Raw genomic sequence first — 12,385 nt, forward strand, 5'->3', positions numbered from 1 at the left:
CAATGTATTAAACCGTTGCTAGCCCATTGAGCCCCACGTGGTATGTTATAGCCTTATTTCTTTCTTATAGCCTTGATTACCATTTCTACACCCGGGTTGGGGCCCTTTGATGTATATGCATGCTTTGCTAAGAAAGTCTCATGAGCTTTAGACTTATAGGCCTATCTTCTCATTCTCATTACCATCCCCTTATCACCCATTTTATTCTATTTTACTATCATCACATTTTCATTATCTTTCTTGTGTTTATCATTATTTGATTCATCTTATCTCTTCTCTTTCTTGGGTTGATGATTCTTCACATCTTGGTGCAAAAGAGGGCAGTCATATCACTCCATCCATCCCATCATTTGGCATTGATTCGGAGATTTTAGTTTGAGAGGTTGTCTCATGAGTTGGGGTTCATGTATTCATCAGTGGTCAGAGAGAGTTTGTTCACTCTTTGTATCTTTCCCATTGGAGTTCGATTTATTGATGATCAGAACATGCGCATTCAAAAAAACAAAAAAAAAAAAAACAAAAAAAAAAAGAGAAAAAGCACAATGATATGTTTGTATATGGCATCTTGCTCTATTAGGCACTTATGTCAACTTTTGAGGTCTGTTTATTGGATATATTTGTCATTGTGGGTTCCTATGAGATTTTCATGAGTTTTCACTCCTTGAGCCACTCTTGTCATGCATTTGGAGTGTCGAGGGTTCATGTGAGAGTTCTATGGTATCCTATGTTTCTCGGGTCATGGTAAATATGTGTTAGGTATGAAAGATGAGTGACCTTTTACTAGGGTCTCCAGATCATTGTCTTATCCACCATTCCATCATTGGTGATATGACTTTCCTTTATTGTACTAATATGAGTTGATCATCATTCATTCCACTTTCTCATTGCCTTCTTTTGTATCTCATCGCCTCTTTCCAGATCATTGTTCCACCTTTTATCTATTCCCTACATATTGATACACGTTTTTTATCCGATACTTTCTTCACATCATTCACATGTTTCATTGATGGTTTGACCACTCATCCTTTCTCTCATTTCGCCATTGACATTTCCTTTGGTTACCTTTAGATCCATGGCTCATGAGATTTTTTCTATGCATTACATCTTATACACGAGGGTATGGGTTTGATCATTGGGTATTTGAGCCTAGTTTTCCTTCATTTCTTTCAACCTATCACCCTAACCTACGTTACATTCCGTGTCTTAAGACCACCATGAGGCCATGAGATCAGGCGTTATCTTTTACATTCTTCACTTGGACAGGCTTTTGTAGTCTGGTTGAAGTATAGTCGTTACCATGTTCTCTTTTATGGAAAATACTTTTGGAAGCATTTGGTCTCTCTCTTGCTTGACATATTGATGTTTGATGAATTTTTGAGTTTGGAGACAGTTCATTGATGATATTGGATTCATCCTTTTGTCGACATCAAATATCCATACTGGGGCATATTCCCATGAGCACTTTCTTTGAGTCTAGGCTTTTTTCACCGATCAGAGATCCCTAGTAGGGTATGTTGAGATGATATCAGTTCTAGTGGAGCATTATTGAGCTTATTGACAGTTTTTATGATTCTAGGTTCCATTTGTGGAGTATTTTTAAAATAGACTAGTGGATCATTTTTGAGTTGGAAGCAGTTTTCAGTGCAGTGTATAGATCTTATATATTGGGGTATATTTCCCCGTTTTGAGGTCACCAGATTCCCATCAGATTTAGTTAGGGATTCATCAGAGACATGCTTCTACTCTCGAGATTATCATATTCCTCATCATTTTGGTTATTCATTTGAGATCAGATTTAGAGTGTCTTCCTTGAGTCATTGGTTGATACTTCATTCTGATTTCTTAGCAGATTATTGTTGAGTTTGGAGACAGTTCATTGATGATATCGGATTCATCCTTTTGTCGTGCATTAGACATCCATACTGGGGCATATTTCCCATTTTCTCCAGGTTTCCTAGTTGTTATTGGACGGTATGACTATTCCTATCTATGGTTATAGAGATGTTTGATTGATTTTGACAAATTCTTTATTATACATCAGATAGCATACTGAGGCATATCCCCTCTCCTTGATGAGATTGTGTTTGAGCAGCGGTACATAGATGGATGATCATTGTTAGTTGTTTATCTCATGACTTTGACATCAGATATCCATACTGGGACATATTCCCCTCTCCTTTACGAGATTTGTTTAGCTAGTGGTATGAGGATGGATGATTAGTGTCGGTTGTTTATCTCATGACTTTGACATCAAATCTTATACTGGGGCATATTTCCCCATTTTCTTTGAGTATCCTTGAGATTGAGATAGTGGCCAGCTTGGTTTTAGATTAAGTGCTAGTCTGAAGCTTTTGACTATTGACTTTATCGGGACCTTCCCCCTCCCCCCTTCTAGGGATTTGTTGAGATAGAGATGGATCACACCAGGTTTCTCCCAAGGAGCATGGGTAGATCCTTTAGCTAGATGTTCATGGGATAGATTAGTTTTCGTCATTGTTATCTTGCAGATTGGGTTATCCAGATGAACAGTATTTTGTGCGCTTTGAGATTTGCTTTTAGATGAGCCACAATATACATACTTTGAGATTTACATTTTGAGATTCACTGACAGAGCAGCTTTCCAGATATAGAGGGCTCCTTCAGTTTAGACTTTTCAGAGGCTTGTCATGATGCATCAGTTTTTGACCCATTGATTTTAGCGAATGATTGATTTACTGGTTGTTTCAGTAGTGTGAGCACCCTGGATACTGGGGCATATTTCCCTTCTTGAGCTCAGTAGTCCGACTCTTGTCACATTGAGTATACGGCTTTAAGCCCATTTACTTCCTATCCAATTTCGAGTTGGCATTCTTTATCATTTCCTTCTAGGCCCTGAGTCTTATAGCCTTGAGCTATCCTTTCTTTCTAGGCCCTGAGCCTCGTAGCCTTAAGCTATCCATTCCTTCTAGACCCTAAGTCTTATAGCCTCGAGCTATCTTTCTTCCCTTAGGCCCTGAGCCTGGTAGCCCTGAGCTATCGTTTCCTATAGACCCGGGGTCTTTCCAACCCTAAGCTGAGCCTACATTATTTAGTCGCCCATGAGTGGTTTGACCTGGAGTTTGCATATCGCACTCTCCTTTTAACCGATCAGTCATAGAGCTCGAAGCTCACAGCCCTGAGCTGTTCACATAGCCCTGAGCTATCATCGTAACCCTGAGTTACTCATTGCATCATGACCCAGAGTCATTCATTCCATCCATAGCCTTGAGTTATTCATCATAACCCTGAATTACCCATTACACCATGACCCAAAGTCATTCATGACATCTTGAGCCCTGAGCTCACGACCTAGAGTCATTTGCATCCTTCACATCCCTGAGATGTTTCATTTTCATCATTCTAGCCACTTGTGAGTGGCCTTAACCCGGCACCATGAGCCAAAAAGCATCCTGATCAACTATCCATTTAGAGCCCTGAGCTCATGACCCGGAGTCATTCACTTCATCTATGACCCAGAGTCATTCTTAGCATTTATAGCCCTAAGCTCATGACCTAGAGTCGTTTATCCTATTTACAACCCAGATTTGTTTATCCTATTTTCGATCCGAAGTCGTTTATCCTATGTTTGACCCAGAGTCGTTCATCTTATCCATGACCTAGAGTCATTCATCTCATCCATGACTTTGAGTCATCATTTTCACATCTTTCCATTTTTGTGTTACTCGTCACATACCTTTATCTTTTTACTATCATTTCCCCAACATAGAGTAGTTCCATCCTTGTCGTTGCAGCCCTGTGTTTCGACCTCACTCTCGCCATATGCTGAGACAAAATCTCTGGTCCTTCTTTAGTTCTTTGGTATAGTTCACTTCATTCCACTCATTATTCGTATTTTTACTCACATTCCTTACACTCGTGATCTCTACCAAAGAGGGGCATATTTGTAGACCCTCAATTTTGTCCTCTTATCACATGTCCTATTAGATACTTGTTTGATACTTTACAGGAGTTCCTTGGTGGCCCATAGCTACTCATACTACTTACCTTTTTTTAAGCCACCTCGGAGACTTTGGTTGAGGGATTTATCTAACCCCGTTGTGACTCTTGGCAGCCCTAATTTAGACTTAGGGCCACTTAGGCACCCTAGACCCATTTAGATACACTTGGCCCATTAGGCATCACCTTAGGCCCATTTAGATGCACATGGCACCTTCTAGCTTGCACACATTCACCCTAGGTTACTTAGACAATATTTCAGAATAGATTACTTAGACACTTCTTTTGGCATAGCCCACTTAGACGTGTTCTTGATTTTGGTTACTTCATTTTCCGAGATAGGATGAGTATTGGCTTGACTATTTATTGCATGAAATGAATTTTTATTTTTTATTTTTGAGGGTTTGAGTTTGTGTGGACCCTCACCCAGACCGGCGCGACTCGCTTTTAAATGAAAAGAAAGAATGAAAAAGTTGAGTTTTCCAGTTTTGAAAAACCCGCCCCCGGTGAGGAACGGTGTTGTATGGAGTCGCCACTTACTTTTTTTTTTTTTTTTTTAAATGGGGAAAATTAAGTAAGAACAAAAACCCCTAATGATCCTAGTATGGAAAAAGCGGTCTGCGAAAACTAGATTCTGGGTCCGGGGATCAGGTTACCCATTGGGAAGGTACCTCATGCGAGGTAGCACCCCTCTAGGCCCGGAACTCAGTCTCTACTAATGAATTGGGTATGTGGGAGCATATGGGTCAAAGATGAAACCCTAGGCTAAATAGATGTCATGAATCACAAAATCCTAATTGGTATTTGGCATGTGATTCATGCCTAATTGGTGTCTCAGCTGATTCGTGTCCAGCTGGTGCTCCTTGATGGCGAGAGTAATCAACAATATTTATAACCTATAACACCATGAACTAGGGTAGCAAATACAAAGCTACTATAGCATAGTGGCTCTAGGATCGTTCCACTGGGAAGGGTACTCAAGTTGGAAATGATACCAATTCAAAGTGAATTGGTGTTGTTTCATTTCAAGATTAGCTTAAGAAATAAAACACAAACTTTGGTTGAAAAAGGTATGGACTTAGATTAACAACACAACAAGTGATGAAAATAACTTAAGAAGAAAAGCATTCCTTGGAGATTCAGGTATACAGGGGAGGTTCCTCATGCAAAAGCATAGCTCCGGTCAGTTGGTTCATTTCCTCACATTAGAGAATTAACATAAAGTCAATTCTCTAACAGGTGCTGCACAAATGCATCCCTCAATTAGATTTCAGCTTTAATTCTCTCACTGATGCAACTTGCAATGGTTTGAGCCTCTCACTAGCCTTTACCATTCAAGGTGATCTTTAACCTTGGATTACCCGTCAAAAGCTCACAAGAGGTAACTAATGGATGTCTCCTAAGAGTCCAAAAGCTTACCAAGTGTTGGCTATTCTAGAAAATCCTACCTTCAAGTCACCTACCAGAGGCTCGCAAGGGGGTAAACTAGTGCATCTCCATGGTTAGAGATCACTTGCCTTACCAAGTGTTGGCCCAAGTGACTCTAAGGCGTTTTAAGTTAACTAAAAACGTAGAAACCATTCATGGGACACACTTACTCTTCATTCATAGCTGAAACCACAAAGCTTCTGATTCTTGCACTTGGAACCTTTCCCGACAACCTTAACTCCAAGAAACTAAAAGGTTTAGCTACTCATTCTCTGGGGAAAGCTCCTCAGAGAGTGCATAACCTAGTAAGTAAAAAATACAAGCAAAGTGAGAAGGTAAAGCAGAGCTCAAGCTCCCTGTATTTCTTCCTTTGAAACTTTTACAAAAGGGTCATCACCTAACACCCTCAGAATAGGCTCCTCGGGCTCTCTTTTAAACCAAAATTACAATTACAGCTATTACCAAGATATTTTTGCCAAATTCCTAGCTTAAAAACTAAGAAATCCTATCATTGGTGACTTACAAGGAGAATTTGGGCATTTAGGCAACAAAAATCTAATGAAAAATATCTCCAAGTGTCGGTTACAAATATCGGGAAGCACTAAGGACCACTTCGTAGGTGAAAAGTGAGGTCTGCGAAATTTCGCAGGTGCACAAGAAGAGCTGCGAAATTTCTTCATAGCAACCAGCTGATTCAACACCTTTGCAAAGTGGACTTCCATCTTGTGGTGTTTGGCTTCCATCGCGGCGTGAAGCTTCAGGGGAAATCCATAGCACTGTACAAAAAGGCTACGAAACCATTCCGCAACAAAAGGGGGATTTCGCAGCACTTTTCTGAAGCCTTCCTTCAGCTTGGAGCAGTTGTCTTCCAAAGGCTGTAACTTCCTCATTTTAGGTCCAAATTGCATACGGTTTAAGGCATTGGATTGTTGACTTCCTAAGCTTTCAAATGACATATTGTATGCATAATTTGGACTTCAATAAGTGCTCCAAAAGTGGCTGCAGTGACTGTCATCAAGAATGCTCCATGACTGATTTCTCTTTGCTTCCCCTTGCATTCCAGACTCGTTTATGGCAAAAGTGCTTCAAGGCTTTGATTCTTCATTCCTCTAAGCTTCCCATTGCTTGCCAAGGATTCCATATAACTCTCCTCAATCTCATAATGCTTTGGTGATCAAAATACTAACAAAAACACCAAAACTCACACAATTTGATTAGAATTGATTGAAAGGGGCCTTAACATGCTAATTGGGTTAAAAGGCACTAACTACTACTCAAAAGTGTTAAAAAGGATTAATTAGAAGCTATCAAATAGCACTTTTTGAGTAGTAATCAGCATGCATATGAATTCAACCAACCAAAACAATGGGTGCGTACCTGTGGTCCCCAGCCATGCGCTGCATAAAAGGTCAGCCAAACGCAGATAAACACATAACAAACATTCAGGATTAAGCACCATGCATGCATATGATTCAACAATCAAAACCAACGATGCATACCTGTGCTCCCTATCCATGTGCTATAGCAGAGGGTGAGTCAGTCACGCAACATGTATTCAAAATCAAGCATCAAAGCTTGTGCCAAAAAGGAAGATAGCTGGTTGAAATGAGGTAAGGGATTCCCCAAATGTCATACAAATCGAACTAGACTCATCTAGACCACACCACCCATAACTTCAAAATTGCCCATACTAACTGAAATCAAACACTGACTTAAACCTTCAAGATGGCTCACAAGTGCCCTATAGCAAATGGGTTTGAGCCCCAATGGATAGGGGCTCAAAAAATGCCAAAATCGAGGGCTACCTAAAGTCCTCCAGTAGAACAGGTTGAACTAGTTCTCAACTGGTACAACCTATTGAGAAGGATTCCCAAATTTTTCTAGAAAAATCCTAAATGAGTGAGGATTCAAACAAAAGAAATGGTTCTCATTTCTGAGCCCGGATGAGTGAGAACTAGACAAAGAAAGGTCAGGGGTTCTTCATGGCTGACAGAGGCAGCTAGCTATGGTGCTGAACCGATTGCACCGGTTCCCAACCAGTTTAGACGGTTGATAAAAAATCCTAAATTTGGCCAGAAAGTTTCTAACTGCATAAGGAAACAAACAAAAGAAACGGTTCTCAATTTCGAACCCGGATGAGTGAGAACCGGACAAAGAAAGGTCAGGGGTTCCTCATGGCTGACAGAGGCAGCCAGCTATGGTGCTGAACCGGTTGAACCGGTTCCCAGCCGGTCCAAACGGTTGATAAAAAATCCCAAATTTGGGCAGGAAGCTTCTAACTGAATAAGGAAACAAACAAAAGAAACTTTTCTCAATTCCGAGCCTGGATGAGTGAGAACCGGACAAAGAAAGGTTAGGGGTTCCTCATGGCTGACAGAGGCAGCCAGCTATGGCGCTGAACCGGTTGAACCGATTCCCAACTGGTTCAGATGGTTGATAAAAAATCCCAAATTTGGCTAGGAAGTTTCTAACTGAATAAGGAAATAAACAAAAGAAACGGTTCTCCATTCCGAGCCTGGATGAGTGAGAACTGGACAAAGAAAAGTCAGGGGTTCCTCATGGCTGACAGAGGCAGCCAGCTATGGTGCTGAACCGGTTGAACTGGTTCCCAGCCGGTTCAGACGGTTGATAAAAAATCCCAAATTTGGGCAGGAAGCTTCTAACTAGATAAGGAAACAAAAAAAAATGGTTCTCAATTCCGAGCCCGGATGAGTGAGAACCGGACAAAGAAAAGTCAGGGGTTCCTCATGGCTGACAGAGGCAGCCAGCTATGGTGCTGAACCGGTTGAACCGGTTCCCAGCCAGTTTAGACGGTTGATAAAAAATCTCAAATTTGGCCAAGAAGCTTCTAACTGAATAAGGAACCAAACAAAAGAAACAGTTCTCAATTCCGAGCCCGGATGAGTGAGAATCGAACAAAGAAAGGTCAAGGGTTCCTCATGGCTGATAGAGGTAGCCAGCTATGGCGCTGAACCGGTTGAACCGGTTTAGCCGGTTGATGAAAAATCCTAAATTTGGTCAGAAAGTTTCTAAACCATTCATAACCAATCAACAACAATCATGTGTGGCCTTTATTTCCCATACCCAAGCAATACAATCTTCATATCAAAGGAAATAAAAGATGATGCGGAAGGAGAAAACGCATATGAAGAAAATGAAGATAGACTGCAGGTAAAAAAAAAAAATTCAGCCTACTTACCTCAGAATCTCCACCAAATATGATCTGTGTATGCCGATGATGACCTCCAAAAAATGAGATGTTGTAGTTCTCCTCTTCAAAATAACCACAGTGCTGAAGCTTTCCCCCACACTCTTAACTTAGAAAGTGCCCTGACCTTCTGTTTTTCTCACCAGCAAAATATCCCCTCTCCAAAGTGCCCTCCTTTTTTCTTCTTTTCTTATCTTCTCCCCTTTTATACTCATACCCCTCTCAGCATTTGAGCCTCCTGGGTTCCTTCCCCTTCAGCACTGAAATCCCCTCCATCAGCATGGAAAACACACCCCCCATTATTTCTCTTGCACTTACGAGTCCAGCTCACTCCCTTCAGTTTTCAACTTGCTTCACCACCAAGAATCCATATGGATTCGTGGTGGGCTACAAGGAACCCAAACCAAGGCCCAAAATAGGCCCACAACATTGCCCAAAACCGATCTGGAGCTTATGGGCTTGAGCCATGTAGGATTTGGGTCCCAAAATTACCAAAATCAGTGTTTTACACCGGCTGACTCGATGAACCAGCTGAACCGGATGCCAACCGGTCGAACAGGTTGCAAAAAAAAATTTGAAAATTTGACAGAATGTTCTTGGAAGAGTGAGAAATCCATGAAAAAAAATGGTGCGCAATTCCAAGTTCGGAAAAGGGAGATATGATCAAAATAATTACCAAAAATCAGTGTTCTACACCGGCTGACTAGATGAACCGGCTAAACTGGCTGAACCGGATGTCAACCGGTCGAACCGGTTGCAAAAAATTTTGAAAATTTGACAGAATGTTCCTGGAAGAGTGAGGAATCCATGAAAAAAATGGTGCGCAATTCCGAGTTCGGAAAAGGGAGATATGATCAAAACAATCCCGAGTGCTCCGAACCTCAACATGCCCCTATAAACTCCAACTAAGCTAAAACATCGGGATGACCCCACTTCCTTTCTATAGGGTGATGTGAACGACTAGGAAAATGGCCACGATGACCCTCCAAAATGAACCACATACGCACCACAATGGACCACAGACAAGCCCACACGAGGCTCGGACACCGACTAAGCCCAAAAGGGGCCCTAGTGGTGCCATATGAGAATGATGGGTTCAGGTGACACCCAAAGGATAAATGTCAGTGTCGAGAGACAAAATTGAGGGTCTATAGTTTGACATTTAAATTATTATAATCCATTGCATTACTTTAATTTCTTGATTTTTTTCTAATTACATACGTCTGACATTTATTTTTATACCCTTATCAATTTATTTGTTTATTTACTCACTTATTCATTTATTCTTTAATTCCATGAATTGACATTTTGGATTTTTGTGGCTATGTGATTTGATTTTCTATTTTATTTTATTCTATTTCTAATTACATGATTTCTTATTTCAACTTTATTTTTAATTTTGCATGAGACTTGGAGCCATCAAGAAGTGGAGATCACGGCTAAATAGGGAAACTTGGAAGGAATCCGGGCTGCATATAGAAAGTGGGCAGATCACGACTGAGGAACATTCGGGAGCATATGGAAAGAAGATTAAAGGGGATTTGATCACTTACCAAACAAGATACGGTTGCATCCTTGGGAAAATCTCCAAGTGAGCCACACATAATGGACTTCCCATATCCACGCGCACATAGGAAAAAATGGAAATAAGATATTCCATAAGGAGTAGGTTGCCTTATAAATAAAGGAGAGAATCAAGCATAAAACAAATTTTTTTTTTCGAAGGTGAGGAGGCGGAAAGAATTTTCACACAGGGACTCTTCTTTTGGAGGGTAGAGAAGACACAGGAGTAATTGTTTTGAGAGGACGAGCGAAGAACTTTGAGGAGTCGACACATAACCATAAAAAAGAGAGGAGCAGCCCAAAAAATCTCCACAAATAACTGTTTATAGGTAAGTGTACGCTTTCAAATTTATTTTTGATTTCATTTTGATTCATCATTTTAGTCTTGAGTGTTTTAATGATTTTAGTTCTTTGATTTAATTAATCCTATATAATAAATTTCTTGTTTTAATTTCGATTTAGTTTTAATTTATTTTTCTTTTTTAGTTTGGATGTGTTTGTGGTTTTAATTCTTTAGTTTAATTTATGCCATTAGATAAAGTTCCTTTTTTTTTTTAATTCCAATTCGATTTAGTTTTAATTTATCTTTTGTGTTTAGATGTGTTTGTAGTTTTCTTTAATTTAATTGTTTATGTTATAAAAGTCCTTATTTTTAATTTTGATTTAGTTCAATTTTAATATATTTTTTTTGTTTAGATGTGTTTGTGATATTAATTCATTAGTTTAATTATTTCTATTAAAAAAGTTGTTTTTAATTTTGATTTAGTTCACTGTTAATCTACCTTTTATGTTTAGTGTTTGTTGTTTTAATTCGTTAGTTTAATTGTTCCTATTAGAAAAGTTCTTATTTTTAATTTCAATTTAGTTCAATTTTAATCTATCCCATATGTTTGTGATTTTAATTCGTTAGTTTAATTATTCCTATTAGAAAAGTTCTTATTTTTAATTTCAATTTGGTTCGTTTTAATCTGTCCTATATGTTTAGATGTGTTTGAGATGTTAAGTCATTAGTTTAAGTATTCCTGATAGATAAAGTTCATATTTTTAAAATCCCAAATTAGTTTAATTTTAATTTAGCTATTAGTTTAAATATGTTTGTGATTTTAATTCCTTAGTTTAAGTAATTTAAGAGATAAAGTTTAATTTTTTTTGGATTAATTTAGTTCTAGTTTATAATTTAATTTGAATGCGTTAACGATTTCAATTCCTTAGTTTAAACAATCTGTTAGATAAAGTTTACTTTTTTTAATTTCAGATTAACTTAGTTTTAGTTTATGAGATTTAATTTGAATGTGTCAGTGATTCTAATTAGTTTGATTTTAATTCTTTTTTAGTTTAAATAATCGCGCTAAATAAAGTTTGTGTTTTTAATTCCAATTAATTTAATTTTAATTCATTTTTAACTTAAAGGCATTCGTGGATCTTAATTCTTTAGTTTAAATGATTATATCAAATAAAGTTTGAGTTTTTAATATTCCAATAATTTTATTAAGTAGAATTTAATTTCAATTTAGTTTGATTTTAATTTATTTTATAATCTGAATGCGTTCATGATTTTAATTCAATTGTTTGATTAACCCTCTTAAACAAATTCCATATTTTTAATTTCGATCTTAGTTTAATTTTATTTTGTTAATTTATTTATTTGCTTTAGTTTAAATATATTTGTGATTTCAATTTGATAGTTTAGCCAATCTTATTAGATGATGATGATGTCCTTAATTTAATATAGTATTAATTATTTTTAGTATTGAATGTGTTTGTGTGTTTTTGATTTCATTAACTTTGAATTTAATCTGTTTATATCCAATTTTGCAGTTGATTATAATTTTGTTTAATTAATTAAGTCAATCACGTGTAATTATTTTCACGTTTCAAGTATGGTAATTTTGGCTTTGATCTATTGACATTTAGTATGAGCTTTAGGAATTTTAGATAATCAATCCAATTAATTGCATGTCATTGTTTTCATACCTTCAAGATTGTTGAACTTTGGTCTCTGATTTATCATATTTTGTTAAAATGCTAATTTACCTTAATTGATTCCATATTATTATCTCCATATGCTAAGTTCGTTGGCTTTAATCTTTGATTGGTCATTTTTATTTTAATTCACGTGTCTCTTGAAATCTAAATGTTAGTCTTGGGTAATATTTTATTAGTTTGTTTGATTAGGAAGTCATAAATTTGATGCCTTAGTGATTGGTGGTT

The sequence above is a fragment of the Vitis riparia genome, chromosome 7 (assembly GCF_004353265.1).
Source record: "Vitis riparia cultivar Riparia Gloire de Montpellier isolate 1030 chromosome 7, EGFV_Vit.rip_1.0, whole genome shotgun sequence".
Lineage (NCBI taxonomy): Eukaryota > Viridiplantae > Streptophyta > Magnoliopsida > Vitales > Vitaceae > Vitis > Vitis riparia.